Source organism: Cyprinodon tularosa, unplaced genomic scaffold, assembly GCF_016077235.1.
Source record: "Cyprinodon tularosa strain WSP-4 unplaced genomic scaffold, ASM1607723v1 ctg57, whole genome shotgun sequence".
Lineage (NCBI taxonomy): Eukaryota > Metazoa > Chordata > Actinopteri > Cyprinodontiformes > Cyprinodontidae > Cyprinodon > Cyprinodon tularosa.
The window spans coordinates 1,304,986-1,331,177 of NW_024039307.1; the positions used below are offsets into that span (position 1 = coordinate 1,304,986).

The window sequence follows — 26,192 nt, forward strand, 5'->3', positions numbered from 1 at the left end:
GGAAAATGTCAAAAGCGATTATAAATATTGCACAACATGCACTTTATCACATGCAATTGTCCACAAAATACAAAGTTAATGGAAATCTTAATGAAATATAATGAAAGCTAAATATGGACAACACAATGATTCACTCTGATTACTGAGAGGTCCTGATAAGGCAACCATGCCATATTCAAATGCAGAACTATGAAGTAGCAAAATGTGACTGGCAAGGATTTAGGGCCGGCTTTGCTCGAGGATTGAATGAAATACTCGCATGAATACAGATTAGAGGAGAACAATGTTGGTATGAATATACACAGGGTTATTAACAATGAGGGCGTCTCAAATTGATCCGAATAAACCAGCAAGATTCTCGGTAGAGCAGGGATCCTGGCAGTGTGGCGATGTGAAGCTGCAGCGGGTTTTCGTCAGCACCAATCCATTACTCAGAGTGATCTAATCTAAGCTGCCATCCCAGCTCCCTAGAAACAACAGCACAATGAAAGGCTCAGCTGGAGGCAGGGGCAGGCCACTTCATAAGGGATTCTTTGTGGTCTCTGCACCCTTCCTCCTTTGTCTCACCTGCTGCAATCTCGCCTTGCTTTGTCTTAGTGCAAACCAGCAAAGCAAAAAGACTTGTTTTTCAATTTACAGATGATAACCACATTTTTTTTTCTTCCTTTCCGCTAAAGCTGTGATCACTGACACTATTATTTTTAGACAATACATCCGGGGTTACTTCAGTAGGTAAAAACAGAGCAAGAGCAGAAAAGAAAAAGAAAAAAAAAGCAGCATGGGGGGTTTCCAATGAAAACATTTAAACCTGCCTAGAGAGGGGAGTGGTTTGAAGTAAATCAGTGCTCCACAGAAACCAGAGATATTAGCAGCCTTATCCAATGGTTCTCAATAGAAAACAATACTTTCCTTCAGCATTATAATCTAATCAGCTGTGGATGAACATACTGCCAAATGTGTGAACAGATGAAAGGCTGGATAAAAGGTTGTAAAATGATAAAGGAATGGATGTGTTGACTGTTGGATGGACGATTGTTGGATAAATAGGTGGACAATATTGATGAACGTTCTGGAAAAGAGAAAATATGAACATTTTTCGAATAACTATGACTTCTACCAGGATCCAGACAGACCCTGTAATCACAGGCATTTTTCACACAGAGAAACATCCTGTACGCTCCTCACAGCCTAAGCCTCTACTCCATCACCAAAAGAAGGCTAAATCCCCCTCCGCTCCATTTGTGGGCTCTCCACGAGAGCTTGAAAATGACCCAGAGGCGGCCACTGCGCTATCCAACCCGTCCATTACCTCCAATGTTTGTGGGCAGAGCTTTGGTTTGCAGCCTAATACCGGCTGCTTCAAGACGCGGCACCTACTGGGTTCAGCCTAGACTCTCTCTGCAGAGCAAAACTGCAATTTCATCTCACAAAACATCCCATTTTGACATCACTCCTCGAAGGGGAAATGCCAGGGCTGTCCTCCCTCACTCATTTTATTTCTTTTTTTCGCCTGCCTCTAAATGAGTCACTTTTAGGAAGGTAATGGTGAGGGAGCCAGTGAAGGACCTCTCCCAACGTGCCACTGATAACAGCAGCTGGAGAATGTGAGGTATGTGCAGGCAGACAGTGCTATCATGAACGTAGCTCATAATTGAGTTGCCCTGTAGTTCTGTGAGAAGCGGTGTGAAGGGAAAAAAACAAAAAAAAAACAAAAAACAGAGCCTGATTCAAAAGGATTTCTAGTGTTTAACACATTCAGTAAGGCTCTGACAATTCAATTTTTTGGTATATTATGCTGCCGAAACAGGGAAATTTAGCCCCCGGTGAGGCTGGGGTCAGGAGTATAAATACACACCAGGGAGACATCCAACGCTGATTTGTACCAGAGAAGATTTCTATCATGTTTTTGTCTCCAAACATTTATCTTCATGAAACAGAGCAGAGCTACAGCTGTGGGGGGAGACGGGAAGAGTTGCAAAACGTTTATTCAATCAGATGTAAGCAGTTAAAAGATTCACTAGTAGAAAGTAGAGATGAAAAAGAAAGAAAAAAAAAATCAACAGACTCTTGAGATTTTAATATCTGAGCACTCAATCATGTAGCACTTCCACTGATATTCTGCAATCAAATATCCTTACTCTTCCCCTGCAATCTGCCTATCAGTTTAACAAGCCTATCCATCAGTTCAACTTCAACTGGTAGTCTAAATGAGCCTGAGAGGGAAAGAAAATGTATTCACAAAGCTCCCCTACATCCTCCAGCTACACTAATCACTATGTCACACAGAGAGCGAGATACGTGCCAATGCCGAGGAGAAAAGAAAATAACAAAAATAGATTAGATTGACGGATAAGACAGCTCAGAGGTTTCAGAGTGATGGCGAGGGCCAGCAGGAACGATGAAGGATGCCGTCAAGAACAGTGTCCAAGGGGTGGGGGGGGCACATAAACAAAGCCGTGGAGGTCAATATACAAAACTATTTCTCAGTCTGAGTTATTAAGCTAGGTTCTATAACAGTAAAATATCCCACACATTGGGACAGATGGTCGGGCCGGCGGTGGACAATTCCCACTCCTTTTACTGCCTTTTACTGATCCGAGGTAAGAAAGGAGGCGGGACCCTCCACCTCAATACACCAAAGGATGCTGTAACCTCTAATTAAGCAGACGCTTTTCTCCAAAATCTGTTCTAACCGCCGTAAAACAACCACCTCTACTGATTTCCAGCTGAAGAAGCTGCCATTTTCCAACATGTTTCCCAAGAGGCAGCGCGTCAAAATCTACATCAAAAGGCAGGAGAGGTCATTTACCTCTCTGCACATTTTAGTCATGAAGGCTCCTCATTTAGAATGGATGACGCAGTTGAACACTACTGGATTACTATGTTTGCTTTTCCATCATAATGATGAGCCTCCATTCTCATGAGTGAAAGCATCTTTGTAACATCAGGGGGAAGGGGGCCATCAAAGACACTTGAATGTTTGGAATAAATGGCACCTGCAATGTTATAGTCTGCCAAATGTTGCACCCAAGCAGGTCTTTAGCAGCTGGGATATTTCACACCAACAAATTCTAGCGAGCACTGCATCTATTTCAGTCTATTTTCACGTTGCTGCATCGTTTCATTTTGGGCACGTTTATTTAAACGGCACATTTCACTGGCAACACAATTCAAAGTGCTGTACATAAAAACAGCTAATAGAAAAACACAAAAGTACATTGCAGTGGCATAAAAGTATTTGAATAATTAATGAACATTAATAATGAAATAGTATAAAAATTAATGATTAGAAAAAAGAAAATGCAAGGAATTATGACTACAAACTGAAACTAATAATATTTAAAAGAGCCTTGTCAAAAGCCACTCTGAAAAAATATGTTATTAATCTCAATTTAAAGCAAAAATTTATTTTACATTAAATTTTTATTCTACGATTTTACATAATTTTATTCACAAAGATTTTAAAATAATTTACTACTTTTATAAAGTTATGACTAAGACAATAGTCATCCAAAAAAAAAAAAAAAAAAAAAAAGGTTTTCTTAAGGGAAAAATGTACTTAATGTGCTATTACTTTATCCCTTTACTGTGGCCTAAAAATTAATCTGTTTACATAAAGCTGAGAGCGTGCTGAACACGTTGATGCCGAACACATGTGTACGGTGATGAATACAAGTGCTTCAAATAATGGAAATACCCTAAGGGCTGGGCTTGCATGCTGCTTAAACTGCATTCAAATCCAGGGTGGTATTGTAAATATCACCACATTGTAGATGCATTCTGTTTTAGTCTTTCGTCCTTTTCAGACAAAAAGATAAAACAGGAGGATAGGGGTAAATGTAATGAAAATTCTGCAGGGGCAAGCAGGATCTCAGAGCTCTTACACTCTCAGAGGACAGCGCATAAAAACGTGAACTAAGCCTCTTACAGCTGTACAGTTTTTAGCTTTTGCACACAGGTGGAACACAAACACACAATGCATATTTCCAAGTAAAAGGGCCAGGCTGAGAGGGTTTAGTTATTATGTTTCTATCCAGCTCGGTGTTTAGACATCAGCTACATTTCCCAAAAATATTAACAGCAGGGGCTTGCTTTTAGAACAAGGGGCCTTTGGGAAGGAATTTAAGAATAGAGTACAGAGTATTATACAGTGTGCTGTGGTGATCCAGAGATTAACTCTGTCTGTTCATGTGTGAAATGGAGACTTGATCCCCGACTGATAGCGTTCTACGGCTCCTACAAACACAAGCTGCTGGTTATTTACCAGAAACGCACCCGAAAAAAATAACAAACCGTCAAGCATTGGTTTGATGTTGCACCTTTTGCAGTAAAACAACAAAGGCATGTTCAAAACGCAGCCAGCACCTACATAACTCACACTCTCTTTGGTTTTGATTGTCTCCTTGATACAGGAGGTGAACAAAGCTGGCTGTGTATCTGAGCTGCTGAGTGAGCCTCAGATATTCTTGGAATGTTAATGTCAGGCTTTGACCGTGGCGGTCTCACTGACTTCTCCATTAATGACGAGGAGCTCTGCCCTGCCTGTGCAGTGGGCTTTTCTTATTGGGCCAGAGTAAGTGTTAAAGTGCTCTCAATCGCCGCTGTGTTATGAGACATAACTGTGAGATAATCCTACGCTCACATTGTGTTTAAGCACGCCATATGCTGTCGTCATGCACAGAGGATCTGCTATTTCTGGGGCTGCCACTAAAAGGCTTTGTTCATTTTATTTATGTTTTCACTCATTACTCAAGTAACAGACTAATCTAAATCAGCAATTTGACTGAAGTTAATTCCTTTCACCAGCTGCTGCATACTAATAAGTTACAAACTCCACCGTTGAAAGGGCTCCAAATGCAACCCTTATGGTTTATAAACATAAAACTCTTAATGGTTCTGAATCTCAGATATGACAAACCTGAATGTTGTCATTTCGGTCAAAAGTGCATGTCTTCCACTAGTAAAACCTTTAATAGCATATCAAAAATCTAATGGAGGATTAATTATTTCAAATTCAACATAAATAGCAAAAATATTAATTCTCTGCACATGTTCTACCAGATGGTAGCTTTATCTACACGGATAAATGTCCTTAAAACATATACAAATCCACTAACTATGGTTGTCAATGCATGCTGTGGTTTCAACCTCATTTCCAATTGAAAATTTCAAAGATTTCAAGATTCAATTTTCCAGATTTGGCCTCCATTCCAACCATTTAGGTTAAAAATATGTCTGTAATGTTATAACCAGCATAATGTTGAATCTGACTTCTAGAAAAGAGTAATTATTTTGTCTCTTCTAGTATGTGGAAAAGATTAGATCGGTTAAAGTCCATAACCCTTCCATCATATTCAGATATTTAAGCTTGAGTTCAGTTTAAAAACCAGATGTTAGAAGATCTAGAGCCCAAAAGAGCCATTAATAGTCAATAACGCTATCTGAACGAGGGTGTTTCATGTATTAGTGAGTGAAAATCCAGAAGCAGTGAGATGGAGAAAATCTATGGTTGCATTAATTCAAAACAAACATAACGGTAATTATCTAAATAAAGTCTGTGTTATTTATCCTTTGGGTTCTCAAACAAGAGCATGATTTTAGTGCAGTTATTCCGATTGTTGCCTCACAACCGAAAAGTCCTGCTTTCAATCCTGGCAGCGCTCCCTCTGCATGTGTGGGTTCTCTCCAGGTGCTCCAGCTTCCTCCCACAATCCAAACATTGCATGTTACATGAATCTGTCTGTAAAACTGCCCTCAGGAGTGAGTGTGTGCATGAATTCTTCTACGGTCTCTCCTGTAAACTGTCAACCGAAGAGGAAAAGAAACACCAACATGGACGGATTATCATAGTCAATGCCACAAAATATGTCAACCAACTGAGGCGGTTCTGGCTATTTCTGCAGGTTTGTTTAAATAGCTTCCTGCTGAATGTTGGCTTATAAACAGGCACACTTAGCATATTCGCAACAGCAATGCATTCAATAGTCTGTATGTGTATTTTGAGTTGAAATGGGAAGGCTATTGCCACACACATCAACCCACTGCTGCTGCTGAGCAGCTGTATTTGCAGTGCTGGTCAGAGTGTGCAACCCATCAATAAATGGCCTCACTGCAATGTGCCTTGACCTTCTTTCTTTCTTTCAGCAGTTCTTTACATACACTGCTATATTCCTCATACATCACTGGGGCAAATGGCGTCCTTCACCCACGCTCACTCCTGTCCCCCTCCCTCAGACACTGAGGGGACATCTCTGCTGTACTCAGTGACAGCCGTGGCAGCTCCCTCGCATAAAGGGGAGGGAGGGGGAACAGGGCCCGTATGGGGGAAACCATGCAATGAATAATTGTCTTTCATAACACGCCCCACCCCTCCTTTATTAGCATCAAACAATAATTAACAGGGAACAAGGGGCAATGGGAAGTCTGCTTTGCGTTTTTCTAAACAACAGGGTCAGTATGCCCCTCACCCCTTCCTCCCTGCCAAGTGGAAGACACCTCATCGCTCTAAAAACACGCTCCTAGCTTATTTATGATGCAGCAGCTCCGTGGGAGAAAAAAGGAGCATTCGTGCTGCACTCAGCGAAACTGGCCAGATCACTTTAGGCAGCATTTCACCTCTTTCTATGTCCAGGTCCTCCCCCAGCACAGCCACCCATCATTCCAATAATGAAGACAAAAAAAGCCCCTTCGTTGTTGTTAATTAGAGTGGGAGCTGCTGATGATTTGTGGGTATTAAACACATTTTCCTTTTGTTTAGCAAAAAAAAAGGAAAATACATAATCTCTGATCAGCAGTAACAAAGCCATTTGTGATTAAAGAAGCTTTGCACCGAGAGCTTCATTGATTTTGCAGCTCATCTGTGTGGATGAGTCCTGGAAAGGCAGCTGGTAATCCAATAGCAGAGTCTGGGAAATGCTGCAAGGACTCTGCTGTGTTTGCCCACCTATTCCCCACACAGACGGCACAGGTGTCAGCGAACGGCACTCTCCGGACTGATTGGAAGCCGCGGGGGCCTTGGGAGCAACACTAAGATAAGTAAGAGCCACGGTGTGACTGAAACCAAGGTACTTCAAAGCTCGAAGTAATAGCTTTCACCGCAGCCATCATGTAATGAGTAAACAGGATGATTCAAGCAGAGCCTAAATCGTACCGATAAGTAAGACTGAAGGCTTCACTTCCTAATCCACACAAAACAGTGATTATCAATTTAAAGAATCAAACTGCTAACATTTTCCTTTTTATGAGAAGTCAAAGAAAAGCAGATTTTATCCAGGCTGGATGGAGCCCAGAAAATAAAATCAGATTCTCATCTCAGCAGGCCGATGGCTACTCAATACTTAAAGGGGGAGACACTGAAGGAACATCTGTCTTTATGCTGAGACAGCCTCTCTGCAGCCAGGAAAGACACCAACCTTAGCCATCAATTTTGCATGATGTGTGCGACATGCAACAAGCGCCCAGAGGGCAGAGATCCCGTGACATGAAGCAAAGTACAACTGTGTCGTTTCCCCCTCACGCGCGCATTCACGCGCAGCCGTAATACATCAAGGATTCATGAGTGAATGCTCAATAAAGGACTGAGTGCATTTCTCTTCGTATCTCTGCAGCAGGAAGAGGAGTAAAGACTCTTCAGCAGCCGCCAGACACACCGTGAGCACACACTCCTCTCATACCACACTAATAACCTTGGGCTGTCTACCAATGACTTTATGAAAGCGTATAGGATCTAAATAGAAGCTTCATTTCTCACCAGCAGCTTCTAACAGCTCTATTTCAGCCACCCTGTCATAAAATATTTATGTGAGCAGAGCAGAGGATATCAAGGTGATAACCATTTTAAAAAGCAAATCTATTTTTCTACCCCAGTCTCTCATAAGCCAACCCTGCTGCTACAAAAAACTATTTTAAATAAAAGGATTATCTACAAGTGTTCCTTTAATCAGTGCCGAGCAGAACTGAAGAAATCCCTCAACAACAGTCCCAGAGGAACACCTTCCTCTGAAGCCCTATCAAGAGGAGGATCTCCTTCACCGACAGCAGACTGAGTGGGAGTGAGTGTGTTTGAGGATGAAAAAGATGTGCTGCTTCCTCGCTATGATGTCTTCTCCAACAATCTCAGAACAAAGGCCTGCATTGTGAAGTGGAGTTATGATGGCACGGGGCTCTTAAGGTCCTCTGTTTCCGTGTGTTCCAATGGTTTCAATCCTTTTTTTTTTTTTTGCAGCACGGCTGCTTGTTGTGCTGGTGAGATAAGTCGGTGCAGTGGGTTGGATTGGTATACTACAGCAACCGGTGTGCTGCTCTGGTGCCAAAGCCGACAGTCTGTGGGAGGGATTGTGGGCGTTATAGATCACTAGGAGACAGATGTCCAGTCTTGCCCCAAAGCTGACTCAGGCACTAACCCTCAGAGTATTTGGATGTTTGCAAACTGGACTGCTTTCTGATGGGCTGGTCTTTACCCAGCCTTACGTATCAAAAGTCTCATCAGCAGATGAGTGAGCAGCTTAGCCATTTATGACACAGAAAAGTGGGGATGCACAGATCAGGGCTCTTCTGGCTGATACCACTTCCCAGATTTAGTTGAGGTCTGACCTGCTAAATCTTGTATCCCAACAGCAAGAAAATCAGAAAAATGTTATGCTTCCTTCATAGAGGTAGAAGTTTTGAATCCAGCAGAAAATCACAAAGCTGATTATGATCTCTGGCACTAACCCTCAACAGGTAAATGTTTCTGATAGATTAATATTGTTTTAATAGGTGAAGCCAAAAAGTTTTGATACGTCACTTTAGGCAGCCAAAGAGGCTGGTTTTACTCGCTGCTGATGTCAATACAAAGAAACTCACCAGCTACTTCCTTTCTTACTTCAGATAAGTACGTTTTTACTCCGACACTGATACATTACCAGAAATATTCCCATGTCAGCATTACCTAGACAACACCAAATACAGGTTTAGTTTCATTATAATATTACCTGATCTCCATTAAACCCAATTATACTCCAGTATCACCAGTGTTTGTTTTTAAGAAACAAAGAGTAGAAATAAGCTCTGCTAGCAGAAACAATTTTGTGAAACATCAAACAGACTTTTAATTATAAAAATGATGGCCTCCACAATAAAAAGGCCACTATGTGAATTCTATAATTGCCATTTGAGAACAGATGATTGGCAGAGGAAACGCTACCATTGTCCTCCATGAACGCACTGCGATCCTCTGCAGCTTTCCAGTAAGCAGAATTCAACCCTTTGAGTTTTCTTTACCTCACCCTCTCTTTGTTTTACCGTCTGCTGTCATAGTTAATGATTTCCTCAACGTCTCCATCTTCCATATCTGATTTGCATGTGTGGCGCACACACACACACACAGGTATGCTAAAACAACACGTTTACACAGCTAAGGTGTATACAAAGAGCGTTTGGGCAGCGCTTAGACATTTCAGTATCAGCAAACCACCTTAAGTGTCTCTGCTTGTTTACATATCTGGATTGTGCAGTCATCCCTTCCAGTCAGAATCACCGCCAGCAAAAACAATTACACCCCAACCCCCCGCTTCCCTCCCTCTTTTACAAGCACAAGCCTCTCGCTGACTGCCTCGCCTCAGCGTGACAATCAAGCCCATTAGATCTTTCTGAGAATTAATGCTGGTTAACTTAAATCACTGACACAAATCAAGAATAGTCATTAGGCTGTCTTTTGAGCATAAAAAAACAGGGATGATTTGCCGGTTCAGAGAGATCATCTCCCTACATGGAGCCTGGGGCAGCCTTTGCTGTCTACCTCATTATTTTTTAGAAGAACAAGGGCGCTGATGAATCCTGTTGAAATAAATGAAAGGTTGTCTTATTATGACCTGCCTTACACCCAGACGCCGACTGCTGTAAGCTGCTCTCCTCTGCAGACAAAAGAAAATGAAGCACCTCGCTACCACGATAAATATATAGATAAATCACACTCAGCTGAGCTGCAGAAATCAAAGTGAAATAACTGGAGTACATCCCTCCCACACTGCTGTACATTCTGCTGAGACAGAAGCTGTCAAATGCAGGGTTTTTGTGGATACTAACCCAGCTGACATACAGGAGTGATAAAAAAAAAACAAGATATTCATTCCTGCTAAGAGAGAATTTTTCCAGATGTGATCATCTCCATTGCCCCGGTGCTTCATTACAGGATAAGACAAGGTGGATGCTGTGTTTTTCCCATTTGGGTTGCCAGGGCGACAAATAAAAAGCGCCCAAGCAAATAATCAAATGACAGGGCGACAACAAGTCAATATTTTCTCATTGTGTTGACAAGAAATGTGCCTGCTTGGTTGAAACCAGTGCTTCAAGGCTTTTACTTTGTGTGTTTTAAGGTGCCAATAACCCTGCTCGGTGCAGCTGTTAGCACCGAATGAAGACGCAGTACCAAAGAAAGCCTTTGTCAAGCATGGCTGCGTCTAGACTCGTAGAAAGAGCATGCACGGCTCGTCGAGGAGCAGCTGCAGGTCGTCAAAGACAATAATGTAATCACTCCTTGATCTGTTGAGGTTTAAGGATAAACAAGTCGCTCTGAGAGCAGCGATGGCCACGGGAGTACATTAACAAGAGAAAACCTCCATTATTAAGAGAAATTAGGGAAGCAGCAACAAAGCATCAGCTCAGAAAATACAGGCTGGATCCATTTCCAAACCATTCCTTTGGGCTGACATTTTGACTTTCCTATTTCTAACATGACAATTAGTTTGCTATTCAGTTCAAAGGGGGGGCGGGGGGCTTAAAATGAAATGGAGCACACATCATCTCTGAAAGCCTGGTTACACACCAGCGAGATCAATGAGAAAATTTATCAGCAAATATTACCATTCGCCGCCTGGCAAGTAATCATTAAGGAATGGCACTGATGAATTATTCATCTGCTAATGTATAATTCAGACTTAACAGCAGATTCTATGCATAAATAAAGCGGCGGTACATTTGAAGACATTAAATGTTTACATGATAAAATAGGATACGAGGGTGCAGTGTGAATGCTTCTGTTTGACTGCCACTCCCGTGGTCGCGCGGTTGAAAGGTTGACACCAGAATACAGGTTCCAGAGACCAAACGTGTGATCTGAACCAAAATAGCTGTCTGGGAGGCGCTCAAAGAGAGAGAAAAAAAGAAAGGGTCCACCCTGAAAGGTTTTAAGTAAGTAAGAATGAGGATGGGTGAATAAAACCAGACATGACAGCCATGCAGTAATTCAATTTTCCAGCACATGATGATTTATCTACTGTCACTATCTGCCTCAGACATCGGCAGCGTTTCACCCTCATATGGAGATTGTGGGGCTGTTGCTGGTTTCAAAAAGGGAAAGTAAATGGGGAGGATAAAAAAAACAATGGCAGAGATGGAGCAATCAGGGTTTTACTGACCAATGCTGCTTTGTTTTCAATTAGAGCAATGAGACATAAAAAAGAAGAAGAAAAAAAACGTGTGTTATGGGTTCTTTAACAATGATAACAGCTTCCTTGATGAAAATCTTGGAATTACAAGATAATTATAATGTATACATGAAAGCTGATTTTCCTAACATTTTTCTGGTTTTGATAAACCATGGAAGGAGCTTTAAATTACATGCTGTAGTTTGATGCACTGTTAGACTGACTAAAACTGGTGGGGCTGTTTCGATCCATTAGTAAGCTTTTCTCCGCAGTCTCAAGGTTGAACCTAGACATTTTTTGGCCGCGTGTTCTTTCCATATATTTGGTGCTGATATGTCCTTGGTTTTCCATACATTATTCTCCCCTTTGTCGTTTATGGCCCTTCACTATTATTGCAGCCTGTCTGCTTTGCTGTTTGAACCAGACGTGGTCAACAATGCCACTAATTTAATAAAACAAATGATGCAGTATGAGGAAGGGCTTAGCCCCCCGATTTTGTGCAGCAAATCTGTCATTACCCAAGCTCTCAGGACACAAGGAAGCCAAGGAGAAGCAAGTTGTGTTGCATTTAATAAACAGGAAAACACATTGGATTTTCCAGCATTTAAAACGCTAGTCAGTGTTAAGAGCAGATTAAAGGATTGACTGATTTATGGGAGCATTTCTATACAAAAAAAAAAACAATATGCGAGGACATGCAGACATCTGATGGTGTTCAGAGTGGGGCGGGTCCACAGGGGACTCTGTTTATGACCGAATTAACAAGGACAGACCCCCCCCACCCAACCCCCAACTTAACATGTGAGAAAACTGCCCTCTGATGAGCTCTGCCGCTTTAAACATGCACGGGCACAGATGATTGGAGAGGTGGTTTTCAATTACCCCAATTCTGAACTCTTCTCCTGCTCCTGAGGTTTATTTTAATTAAAGATATCAACCCCTGTTCCTTTTTTCCTCTGCAAAACAGTTTACATTTTCTATGAGGACTGAAAGCTTCATTTCTGTAGTCACCCACCAGAGGGTACTGCCTCCTTAGCAGTAGCTACCATTGTTACCCTGTCCATCTGTGGCTAAAGTGCTCTCAATGCCTCGATGGACTATCTGCAAGGACAATAGGTCACCAAGTGAGGGGAGAGCTTGTTCCATTTAGAGATGAAACCCGTCTCTAGCCTAAAAAAAAACCTGAAGAGATTTATCATCGCAGCTCAAAACCATGGTGGAGTTTCAGAATGGGGGGATGGAAGGGGTGGAGACAATGCTGTCCTCAGTGATTTCCTGATACCATTTGGTTCTGTTTGTGTTCTAAAAAAAATGTTTTAAAGATCCTGTATGTTTTGTTCAGGTGGGGCATTACAACAGCATCAAGCCATTGTAATTACAAGAATACAAACCAAAAAACAAATGTCTGTTACCTAAATGGAAATGCTAAAGACAGCAGCAGCAGACTTGTCGTTAGGAAGAAAATGTGAATCCTGGAAACAGAGCATCAAACGCAACTCAGCCTTCAGGTGTTCCTCAAACATAAGATCATTGTGCTAAAACAGCCAGATCAGACTGTTACCCTACCACCCAGCCACTGCCAGCATCTGACAGGAGGAAGAAGGGGAGAGAGACGCAGCGTGGTGCAATCCCAGTGGGGGCCATCATGCTAGCAGATTAAATAATGTTTCTCCAATGCCCTGTCAAACATTCAGCCGCCTCTGCCAAGTCAGACAGCCGATGTGCAGCGCCTCACTATGAAGCATCTTTCCTTCCCTCTGCATGGTCAGAAACAGCCTCTTTGATCCTGATATCTCCTCTGTGATTTCTCAGAGGTGACACTCAGTCGTATGTGAGCTGCATGTGTACTAGCTCTCAGTACCTCGTTAGCTGTGAGACTTGTGTTTTGTGAAGCAAGGGTGACTCACACCGCTGTTATCCCCCCGCAAGGTTTACATGAATCAACAATGCCAATTGGGAACGTAGCCACCCCCAGATCGAATTCCACAGTGGATTTTATTTCCCACAAACTCTGGAGCAAGGCTCTGCAAAAAGAGATGATTGAAAAGATACAGACAAGGGTACGGCTACGTGAGTTTAAAGTAAGATTTCGGCCACCGTATTTCTCATCAAACACCAGCTTCACTGTGAAACGCTCGGTGCTCCCAAGCCATACAAATCCCACAGAGCAAAACAACTCAGCCTCCTGTATACAACTCCATTAAGAGGGCTGACCACTTCCTCTTTCATTCAGTCCACAAGTAGTGGAGCTAAATGGATATCCTAACCTCTGGGGGGAGCGAAGGAAGAGGATGCCATTTCTAAAATGAGTTCAGAAGGACAAGCTATGCAAGTTTTCCCGAGTGGCGCTGCAGTCTGAGATTATGATTACATGGGCTGTAATGATTTATCTCACCCTGTTACAGGGTTGTTGTTTTTTAACATAACAAAGGAGTAAAAAAAAAAAAAGAAATCTCATGCAGACACCAGCTGAACATAGCAGGAATAAAACGTATTTGCAGCTTTTTCTCTGGTGCCTCCCATTGTGGTTTTTCATCTAAGACCATTTCAAACAACGTCTGGAAGCTAGAAAGCATGTGAGTTAAAGGTCGTAGCTACAACTTTATCATCAAAAACAAGCTTAAAAATAATATATCCAGGGGACCTTTAGAGTGGTGCAGAATAAAAGTAATTTATCTGAAAGAAATTAGTCCAAAAGTAATTATTTTCTACATTTTGATGAGTCCAAAATATGTAAATAGTTACTTCTGGTTTTGACGTCACCACCCACATATCAGGATTCAGCACTAATAGGAACAGTGGGTTCAAGTCACACGAGAAAAAGCTAAGAAGCCAAGCCAGATCCTGGCAGCTCCGTCAACAACTTCTCTGTGCTACATCTATTAGATATAAGCTAAGACAAACAATAAGGGTGAACATCAGTCACATTTTTGAACATTGTTGCTGACATAAGGAAGAAAATGGCCTCAGACGCTGCTGCTTTTGTTCTGAACAAAATATAGCCAAAGGTTAGCAATAGCCTGAGCAAACCTGACTGACACGCAGTGCAGAACGATAGTGTGCCACTCACTGGCTGGAAGAACCTAAAATTGTACCTTTAAATAAACAAGGGTATTTTAGCCTTTAATACCAATCAACATGGTTAAAGAAAATGGATATAATTTTTGGTATCTGTTATATATATTTTATAACACAGGTAGCTGGAATTATTTTATATTTTGTTCTACATAAAAGCAATTAGATCTGGTTTGGCTTATCTGTTCTGGAGCTGAGAAAATCAGAGTATTTCAACTAAGATTGTCAATTGGGGAGAATCCCATACAGACCAATGTCTGATCTAAACATTACAGTCACAGGGTTATTCCTGCCCTAGAGCAGAGTCACATAACAACGAGATAAGCAAGCAGCACTGCTACTTTTTAGTTAGCCATTAATACAAACACAATCATTTTATCCCTCATTTCTGGTTCATACCTGTTTAAACAACTACTGCATACCTATTTATCTTATCATATGTTTACAAGTTTATTTCTCATCTTATAGGTAAGGTGATAGATACTTCAATAAAACACAAATCTAAGGCATATTGTAATTGACATCAAAAGGACTTTAAACAGTCAGATTTTAAAGAAGTAGAATGTGAGGACAGAAGGTCCTCTGGTAGGTGCCTTAATATAGTAGCTGAAAAATTCAGGTACAAAAAGGTTCACGTTACCAGAATTACATCTAAAGGCATGTGAAGCTTGAAGCTAGATGATCTTCTATTAAACTTTCATAACATTTATCACTGACATGTATCCACATCCAATCAGAAGCCACTTCTCAGTCAATCAAACCAACAAACTGAGGAAATCAGCTCCTTGCAATAATAATAACATCTTTGTCTGCGTTAAACAGCAGGAAGGGCGTCTTATATCTGATTTCTACTTCCTGCTTGTTTATACAACATACACCACATGGATTCAGGAGGTTCTGCTCCTTTTCTACTTTATTTCTTATCTACCCAATTATTGATAGTTTCTCTGCAGACATGTTCAAAATGAAACTAACAATTTCCACAAACTAGAAGAAGATGACGGCTGTTTTCCATCCTTTAGGATTAATCATTTTTGATAACCTATTGATGGTCTACTGAGCGATTCTAGTTTGATAAGGAGACATAAGCTGTCATGTTTGATAATAGGATGACATTTAATGGGATATTTCAGAATATCTATATCAATTTAGCTCTGATAAATAATAAGATAGGTACATTTAAACACAGGTCTGGGTACATGAGTACAAAATACAGTAATAAGGAAGGCAGGGAGGAAATGGTAATCTATGCGTATAAACAAGCAAAGGTGCAAAGTGATCTGAAGCCATCAGAGGGCCACATAAGAGGAAACAATACTATGTTCCCATAAGAAGTGTAGCCTATCAGAATGTTCACATTACTTTGAAGTATGTATACACTATGAAAAGCAAAAGCAGAATATCTTCTCACCTTTCTCTGTCTTTACTGCAGCACTAACCGATGTGGTGTTATCCCACTCAAACTGGATTACTCACATGTGAATCATCAAAGCAGAGGTCACATAACAGCTAATAAACGAGCATAAAAGAGACAATAAAGTGGGAATAGAGGAGATTAGCCTCTAACAAGTACAAGCACGATATCAGAGTCTATTTAACAGCAAAGCTGCTGTTTTATTTATATGAAAAGGATCGCCACTTCCTCTTGTCTTCATTTGAATCTTTGTCAGGTGGGAAGCTGTCTTTGTGTTTAGGACAACAAACACCACATGGATTCAGGTTATAGTTATTTAGGTAAACAAGCCCAACACCCTCTCTTTACAGTAGCTCAAAAACACCACATAAGCCGTCTTTTAGACAAATAACTGTAGACTGCGCCTAAATCCTAAGCTCCTAAACACACGCCCAAACAAATGCATACAGCCCCCACCACCAGCCAGCCCCTCCTTGCTCTTTTTAACAACAGACTAGGACCCCCACCATCACCCAACACACAAACAGAAAGAGAGCTGCATGTGCTTATGCCAGAGTTCATCGCCTCTGGGGCTCAGAGAAGGAGAGGGTTCAAGTTAATTTGGCCCTTCAACAGTATCTTTTAGAAGCTGCTCTCACACCCACACTTCCCTAACCACATTAAAAGAAAGCAACTCAACTATTTTCCGTTATTGCAGTGTTGTGACACCAGAAAGCTGAAAATGGAAGTCCCATTCATTAGCAGGGACATCATAAAAGGTGGGGGAGGAAAAGACACATTTATGAGTTTGATGCCTCCTTGGTCATTTTGTACCTTTGCAGTTTTGGTCTATTTGCCAACCTGATACTGAGACAGGTTTCAAACTGACTATGTGTCAATTTGCTCATCTAAAGTCATTTTCTTTATTCTACTCACCGTTTAACCCTATGAATTGTGGTTATTTGATTGCAATGCAATAACAGCTACAAGCACATGGTCACTTATTGATTTAAATGTCTTTTTAGAGAGGTTAAAAATGATAGGTACAAACAGTTGAATCAAATAGCCAAAGTATTCTATGAAACAAAGTATGGTTAAACATTTTACATCCAGCCTTAAAATGGATCTCACCTCAAGCAGATTAAGGTTTTTAATCAATTTCCAGCAAACCAAGAAGCTTATTTCTGATGGGATATGACAAAAAAATAATAGACAGAGTCTCCACTTAGAAAAAGTTTATTTATTCGTGTTATTATTAGTTATAATAATAGTATAGTAATATATAGTAATAATAATAATAATAATAAAATGACTGACATTAGATCATTTAAATCAATCTTACTATTGCTGACCAGATTTCTGCAGATTTTAGTTTGCATTTTGATTATTTATCTTTAGAGATTAGGTTTTTTTTTTTTAGGTAGTAGTGACTCCTTGCCATTACCCTAATCTTTAACTAGCTTTACAGATGTTCTCCAAAACTTTAATGCAGCTAACTTTAAGTCAAATCGACCAGATTTAAATGCTGAATTATCCTTCTTAATCTATTAGCATGATCTTAGTATCAAACCTGGATCAAACTGTTTTAAGCAACATTTTCTACATAGATGGCACCTTTGGGTAGAGAGGTGTCCATGCTTCTCCACACAGTCCATGCCATTAGTTTTTAAAACGCTATTACAGACTAGCCAGGTCACGGAGGGGAGCTTCACAGTCCACAGCCAAGTTTTACAACAATGCGGCCAACTTTCAGCTCCCCAGAGCACTCAAAACATTTGACTCCAGGTCACTCACGCTTCCTCCTCCGGGTATAAACAACATTAGCAAACTTATGACTGAAACTACAAGTGTTAACTCGGCTATCACCCACACCACGCTCCACCTTCCTCCGACAAAACTGTCCTGCAGCCTTTTTGGATATTTATTTTACTCACCCGCCAGTCTGCTGATTCTTATGAGTCCCAAAGACCGCAGCAAACAAGTGAAAAAATTGAAGAAAAAACACCAACAGATCCTGTACCCGCGAAATTAAACAAGAGCAAAACGGTTAGAATCCCAGAGCCGGTGAGGAGCGAGGCGAACACTTTTTATTATGTTTAAAAACCGCTGAGGAGGAGGAGGGGGCTCGGAGAGGAGAGTAGTACTACTTGCTTCAACAAAAGACTGTTTCACTTCACTGATAAATGACTCGCGACCGAAATAACCGAGGAAACGGGCGCTGTGACGTCAGCTCGGCTCCCGTGGAAGCCGCTCGCGCCGCCGTCGATACGGTCCACATGAAAAAGCACCGCGGCGCTTGTTCCGAGCGGTACGAGACCAGCGAGTTCTCCGTTAACAGGCTCTGCTTCCGTTTTCCACACACACACACACGCTGCTCCCCCTCGTCTGCTCTCCCTGTTTCCTCCACACACACTCTCCCTATCGCTCCCTTCGTCTCTATAAGCCCTCCTCCTCCTCCTTCACCACCAACACCTCCTCTTCAGCTGTTCAACACGCATCCACATGGCTGACCCAGTCTGCTTTATCCACACATAGTGGAGGAGAACTACACAGAATGCACTGGGCTTAAACAATAATAATAATAAAATGGGGTTTAAAAGCGAAAAAGAAGTAGAGTGAAAGAAAAACACCAAACATGGAGGGGATTTTAATTTAATCGACTTGGACAAAAAGGGGTGAAGGTGGTGCGTTGTGGAAGCAGCCAAAGTGGTCCAACCATCATCATCATCATCATTGTTGGATCAATGATAATGCTTGAAACACAAGAGGTGAGACAAAGAGAGCCTTTAATGGAATTAAATCCCAACAGTCCATAATATATTACCTTCTGCACAGACATTACGCTTTTTAATGTGTAAATAACTAATATCAGATCAGGGTCCTGATTTTAATCTGAAAACATTAATATATGCCCCCCTCCTCCTCCGGGAACACACTGGATCAGGCTTGTGCATCTCATTTGCATTTTTGTATAATGAATTAATTAGCCACCCCACCCATTTAAAAAAAAAAGGCAGGAACAAGCCAGGATGATGATGTGACTATAGTTCATTAGCCATATATATATGGTAGGCTGATTTTAACTGCCTGCACCTCGCTTTAGATTTTCATCTCACTTATTTTGCTGGAGCTGCTGTACAGGTTTTGTTTTAAGCCAGGCAAAGGCGGTTCTTGCAGGACTGGTGCCCTGGGCGGGAACCATCTACTGCACCCAGAAAACAATAATCTCTTAGTGGTTCTATGAAACAAAATTAAAAAAGTGGAGCTAGTAAGGTAGATAGAAGAGTCTGACTCATTTTTAAGTCAACTATATATTTGTTGCTTTGTTTTTTTTTTTCTTTTGAGTGTAAATGCCACGCCCCCAGGCCATGTCACACTGGGCAGTGAGCTAAATCGTTCAAATCAAACATCACCAATGACAACAGGTGATAAAGAGAGCTGCAATATGCTCATTCCCATATCAGTGGTACAATATCAGAACCTCCGTTGCGGCTTAAGTAAGGGGGGTTGGCTAGGTTATCATATTTCAAGTGCTTGACATGTATTAACTATCTCAATGCAAATGCTGTAGAGGGACGTAACTTACGATGATCAAACCTGGCATCAGAGTGGTAAACTTCCGTAAGATCACGGAAAGTTATAAGAACATAGTGGTCATAAAAATAGTCAGAAAAATGTGTTTTAGTTGCAACTATCACAGCAAATGACAAAATACTTTTTTCCTTAAACCATTTTGTATCAATGCAATACATTGTAACTGAAATATTTTGACTATTTACGGAGGTAAAAAAGAAAGAATTCTTAAACCACACATAATATTTAATATATATTTTAACAAAAAAAACTTTATCCAAACTCCATTTTTTTGTTTTCTGGTCTCCATTTGGTGCAGCTGACATAGATCCTCATTAAGTGAGGATCATGTAGAGAGCCATCGAGCTAATAGTCATTATCTGCTGTCAAATAATGTTTTCCTACAGTGATGTAAGAGGACAGAAATTTACTTCAACTCATGATTGTCAAACACATGGTCAGTACCAAACATTCAACTGATGATATGATGATTTCAGGGCTGCAACTAATGATTATTTTGATTGTCATTGATTTATCTGTCAGTTATTAAATTGATTAATCAATTAATAATCAGAATAATCGCAAAATGTTCTTTATAAGATTTTTTACACAATTAAACCAAGTAAAACTCAAAATTTTCCACTTTTCGAGCATCTTGACAAGTTGTTCTTTTTTTATCTAAATGCAAAAAATTTTTTATATATTATTTTTTACAATTTTTACACTTATTGTTCTAAGTGGGTTGCTCGGTCAACTACAGGCCCGTTTTAGAGTCTCTATACTTCAGTCAATGATTTATTGATTACTAAATTAGTTGATGATTATTTCAGTAATTGATTAATGACGATTAATTGTTTAAGCCCTAGTTGATTTCTTACCCATTAAATTTGTGTACAAAAAGACCAAACCTAAAATCTACAACAGGATCAATTCCTCCCAGGCCACAGTTCTCAATCTGAAGAGAGTGAATTGACAAACAATCAAAAAAGCGGAAAGTTTCTGAGTGGTAACTTGGTGTTAATGTTATAGATGATAACTTATGTAGATTAAACTGTAAAAACTGCAGTCCGTATCTAGACCCACTCCGAGTCACTACAGAGGCCTGTGGGAGATAAGCTTTTATAGCCCACCTGATAACACCTGATAAAACCTCAATAGCTCTAACAACCTTGTTAGGATAGTTGTAGTTTGATGGCGTCACTTCACTATATTCCTTTATAGTAATTATAAGATCCTAGAAAATTATTTCTACGTCTTTGGGTTTTAAAATTCGTACCATTGGAATGCTCTAGCTTATATCGACATAGAAAATTAATGAACGGCAAACAAACTCAACAACAAAAATCTTAAAATGGCTAAGAGCCGAAAAGAGGACAACCCCCGATTATCTATTACTTTAAGCTGCGAATGATAACGTTCAGCACACATGTAGGGGAGAGAGCATGCAAAACAAGGATGGACTCTTAACTTATAAATTAAAAGGATAACTTTCATTACAACGAGCAAGTAGCTTGACACATTTTCATTGTCTTAAACGTGATATTGGATCGCTGTCTGAATCCAATTAAATAAAGCAAATAGTCTGTGCTGTGGGCTCTTTTTGCACTAAAGCCTAACAGGGGCAGCAGGAGAGACGGGCAATGAGGATCAATAGAAATTGAGTTTAGGGCGGGGGGGAGGAATTCATTGTGCTACAAACCATGTTGGTCGTCTTTACTTTAGCAGTGCTGGGGGTGGTAGGGCTACTGCTGTGTGATGGTAAACCTCCCTCCAGCTCTAGTGGCAAATTGTCCAGAGAAGTCCCCCCCCCCATGGTAACCCAACACCACAGCAGCCGTTGCACCTCCCCTATCACCGTTTGTATACATTTCACAAGGTCAGTGTTTATGATATTTACCCACACTCACAGTTTGGACTCTTCTTCTCCCCTACACAAATATCCAAAGCCTCCAGGTCTGATGATAAAGTTCAAATCCACTTCTATCTAGGTTTCTAATGCACGGTTTGTCAGTTGGCCAACAAATAATTAAAGAAGAGGAGAGTCAAACCCCAGCATTTACAGGACAATGAGAGATACTGGCTGGCTGGAGGCGGCATTGAAGCGAACAGAGTGCTGTGAATCCGCTATGAGGGCTGTGCAAGGCAAAGCTGGGTTGGCTGGAGGGGCAGGCTTTCCTTTCCCTGGCAGATGAGATCCCATTATCAGGCAGACGAGAACTCCACCTCCAGGATTTCACAGCCCCTCTGTTTATCACATGGCTCTGTCAAGTTGGGCACCATTAACCGATAATGAAAGAAGACAACCGGTGCAGTTACAAGCAAAGCACTCCACATTCTACAGGCCTAAGCATGTATCTGGGAAGCTGACTGTGTCTATTCAATTCTGCTCGCTGTTCGAACGGCCCATCACAATGCCTTCTTTTTCCCTGGGCACCTTTTTCTGCAGCTATTGTGCTTTGGATCCTGACAAAATAAAAATACTACTAACCTGCTCCCTGTTCTGAATTCAAGGAAATTATATCCAGCTAATTGGATAAGTACTTGAAGAGGAAATAATAACCTGGGTGAATTAAAAAGATCAGAATATTATTCATAGATCAGGAAAAGTATATGCCCATGTTACCCAGATTTGCTTTATTGTCCCACCTAAATGTTTCATAATGTAAGATAACCCTATGTACACAAAAAAGTAGACTGTTTCTTTTTCTTAAATTGGGACATTGGAGTTAAACAACCATCTTAACTACTATTGTAATATGTGTGAATAGCTTTCATTGTTAAATCATGAATTAAGTTTGATTAGAATAATGTAGCCACACCTGAGAGAGTTAAGATACCAGAACCTGTCTGACAACAAAGTAACAGATCACACCTTGATCCAACAAATCACGAAACAGGTGAAGAACTCAGCCATCTTTATCTGTAAATGTGGAAAGGGTTATAAATTCAAAGAACTGAAGAAAGAAAACACGTAAGAGTGGTTAAACCTTTTCCAGGAGGGAGCTAAATGATTCCAAGAGTCAATCATGGATTCATCCAGGAGGTTCCAACACAATCCAGGCCAAACTTGCTCCAGTTAACGTCAGATATCATCATTTAACAATACAAAAGAGAGACTAAGTAAAAATGGTTTCCATTTCAAAGGCAACAGCTGGCCATAAAGAGCAGTTTTTTTGTGTGAAGCTATTCAGTCATACGTGTTCCTGGTTGTATGATGGTCTTGGGCGGCTTTGTTAAATGCTGTGGAAGCAGGAATGAAGCTCTTTAGAAGATAATCCCACAAAGAAATGACCATCGTTCTTAATCTTAAAGGCTAAGAACATCCGTTTGTTTTTTTAGCAGGACAATCTGAATCACAGAATATAAACCTTTGGATGGCAGAAAAAGCTAGTTAACAGGTTTTTGTTTTTAGGTCAGTAAGCAATGATTAATGGTAGATGGTGCTGGTATTAAAACCAGTCACTATGTTTAGAGAAAAACTACTTTTAATATAGAGCTTTTTAGGTTCAGATAACTTTTCTCACATGATAAATGAAATCACCATTTGAAATGATATAAAGAATGTGGTAAAAACGGGGAAAAAAAAACCAGTAAGGAATAAATACTTTTTCACATTTCTACACATCTTTGTATTACCAAACAGAATCAAAGGCCAACAAGCCCTATCCCCTCTACTGGCAGCAGACACTTTGCTTTAAATACTTCTGGAGCCGCTAACTCTCATTAAAAATGGATCCTTTATAAAAGCTGTGGCTGACAAAAACTGTTTGCTTTAGCCTAATTTCACTACAGTGGAGAAGGAAGGGGGAAAAAATACAACACGCAAGCCACTTAGAGGAGCTCAGTGGAGCAAGTATGGGAGCCAATAGTTAAAGTGCTCAGCAATACAAATAAGTCAGCCAGTAGCTGAAACAACAGGAAAAAAAGTGACACGGATGACTGAGCAAAGGCTGAGAGCAGAGAGCCTTTATCGCTCATATCTATGGAGTTCATTTAATACATCCACCGGGGTGAGCAGACGAGTTAAAGAGGTTTGGGAGAAGAAAACAGACTTGTAAACTAATACGAAGGTTAGGTTTGGATGGTGGTGCTGGTAGTGGGGGAGGGGTTGTAATTCAGAAGCTTAAGTTTAACACATGACTAAATTGCTGCAGAGCAACAAGCTGACCTCCCTGGTGCTGAAATCTAACCAGAAATGAGAATTGGACTGTGCTAAACTGGACTTTATACAGGCATCATGTAAAGCAGCCGTTCTGCTAGCATTAGGAATAGGAACAGTGGTTTTCCAGATGGGGGCTTTAAAGCAGTGCCTGTCTTTGCCACACGTACTATATCCATAAAGAACAAAGACTCTGTGTGAGTGCTGTTAGAAGTTACTGTTCCTCATACGTCGTCCCTCCCCTTTCAAGGAAAGCATGACTCCAAATCACTCGCTGCCCTTTTTAGCCTTCATAGAAACATAAAGGGAGAACTTAACAAGTTGCAAAATCGGAGGAAAATAATAAAAAGGCATTAACAGGATTTATTAGAAACAAGACGGTTTGCCTGGAGAAGAAGGGGAAGCTGTAAAACAACTGTATTAAATTCCTGAGAAATTGTCTGATTTTTGGAGAAGGAAATCAGTCAAGGAAATGTGCTGAACTTTATACTTTCAGGACTCTTAATTTCGGCTAAACTGTTTCTGTTTAGCCTGTTTAAAACATTTTCACATGTAACAAATCCCTTCAATTTACTTGGATCATATGCAGCACATTATATGAACTGGAAATGAATTCACTTGTGAAACAAAACTGCAGACTCTGAAGTCCGACACTGTTTTTTTGTGTGCGTTTGCCTGTCAAAGGAAAGGAGAGTCCTAAGTTATATGTTTAAGGCTGACCAAACAAATCCGGGACTGGGGTCATCTTTAAACTTTCAAGTTTTAGGAGCAGGTTTCGTCAACCCCAGGTACACCCAAATGTCTAAATACAAATAAGCAACATTTCAGATATAAAATCGTCAGCTGAACAACTATGGGCTAGAAATGTTCAAACATTTTAACAGTATTACATTTTTTGCAAGAAACTGGTTTAATTATAAAGATAAAAAAACAATTAAAATATGGTTGTTACAGCATAAAAATCTATAAAATGAAAATAAAAGACATCCTAACCAAACAGATTCTATGTGAGCTGCTACTCAGCAAGTCTTTATTTGCTGTCATTAACACAGTTGTAAAAGGCAAGTGAAGCTGAGGAATAGTGTTTCACTTTAAGCAATCAGTGCAAGGTCTACCGTCACATAGCTATCTTGTTTACATAGCTATTCACAGACACATTTGGCAGCCTCGCAACGCTGGAAACCAAGACACTTGTAGGCTACATATGTTTAATCTCTTCGCCAAGCTACACAGGCTACTCAGGAGAATAAAACTTGCATAAATCTATCCTTCTATAATCTAGATCTTTAATAAATCCACAATCGAGCAGATAAACATATCTGTAAAGCCTTCATTATTATTAAGAGACCATGATACCTTTATATTGGGAACAACTTTTACTTAGCAGTTTTTAAAAAACACCACCAAACAGAAGCAGAATGTGTTACAAACAAACACACATATATAGTCCTCAGATAGTGTTTGTAAATCCCCAATTTTCCACAGACATTTCTCTCAAATGTGTCTGTGTCTCTGGGCCAAACAGGCCCTCATTCATCAGAATAAAAGAGCAGTTCAGCTTGCCGTAGCTGCACACAGAGAGAGAACAGACTCTGAGGAATGAGACTGTACGGGCTTCCAGCAGACCCAAACCAAGAGAGACAGACAGGGCGCTGTGGTGTAAAGAGGAAGTTTACATTTCAGGCAAGTACTTTAGTGAACAAAGACACGAGCAGGATAAACAAACAGTACATGTGTCTGAGTCCGGCTCAGAAAATGTCTTCTGCTTGTACAGAAGCAGGGTGATAAAACGTGGTCAGGCGTTATCTAAGCATATGAGGGCCTGAAAGCATGAGACAGAGTGACAGTTGGGGTGTGTAATTATTGTGTGGTTACTGTCTCCAGGCTAAGGCGCTCAGATAACCACTGACTGCTCCATTTCACACAGGGCTGTCTCACCTCCACACGCTGCCACCCTGTGGACACTGAGCATAGGTGCAGCCTTGTTTAAATGGGGGAGGGGGAAGCAAAGCCGAAAAGCAGTAAAACACAGCATTACATCCACAAACCACTATCCTTGACAGGTGCAGGCTCTGCATTGTGCACACTGATCTATCCTTTCTGCTTTAGTACCCATTTTTATTCAGAAATCAATTCCTCTCTGGTTATACTTGGCTCTTCTTGTTGTGGAAACTAACAAAGTGGATATAAAATTCACAGAGGGTGATAATATTAAAACATCCCTAACACATCAGAAGAAGACAAATATTGAAGACAACTGTTTACATTAGATTTTTTTTCCACCTTAGCTTTTGATGTGTGTCAGGTTTACAGGAGTATTTTGTGTCCAAGGAACTGAATGTTTCTATATTCAGCTTAAGTCCTTTGCTGTTTATTTGTTAAAAGCTTAATATAAAAACTTGCAATGAAAACATTGTAGATCAGATAGTTAAGATTTAGTTTTTAAACCTGGAAAAAAAACAAGAGGGAATCAAGAATGATGAAAGGGAAGGAAAAAGAAACGTGAAGAAAACCAAAAGAAGGGATTAAAAGAAGGACTTATGTTATTGGTAAAAAAAAAATATATATGAGAAAAAGGAAATTTCAA

At 40.5% G+C, this 26,192-nt stretch overlaps 1 protein-coding gene across 4 annotated transcripts in view; it reads right to left on the reverse strand.

Moving 5' to 3' along the window:
* Positions 1-26,192, reverse strand: part of rerea (arginine-glutamic acid dipeptide (RE) repeats a) — a 167,964-nt gene that overhangs the window by 93,297 nt on the left and 48,475 nt on the right. For 3 of the 4 annotated variants that reach the window (XM_038305948.1, XM_038305949.1, XM_038305946.1), the window contains exon 1: positions 17,808-18,295. The exons of the other annotated variant lie outside the window; for it this stretch is intronic. The gene's annotated coding sequence lies outside the window, so the exon portion shown is untranslated. Of the gene's footprint in view, positions 1-17,807; positions 18,296-26,192 lie in introns of those variants that run through there. 4 annotated transcript variants of the gene reach the window in all.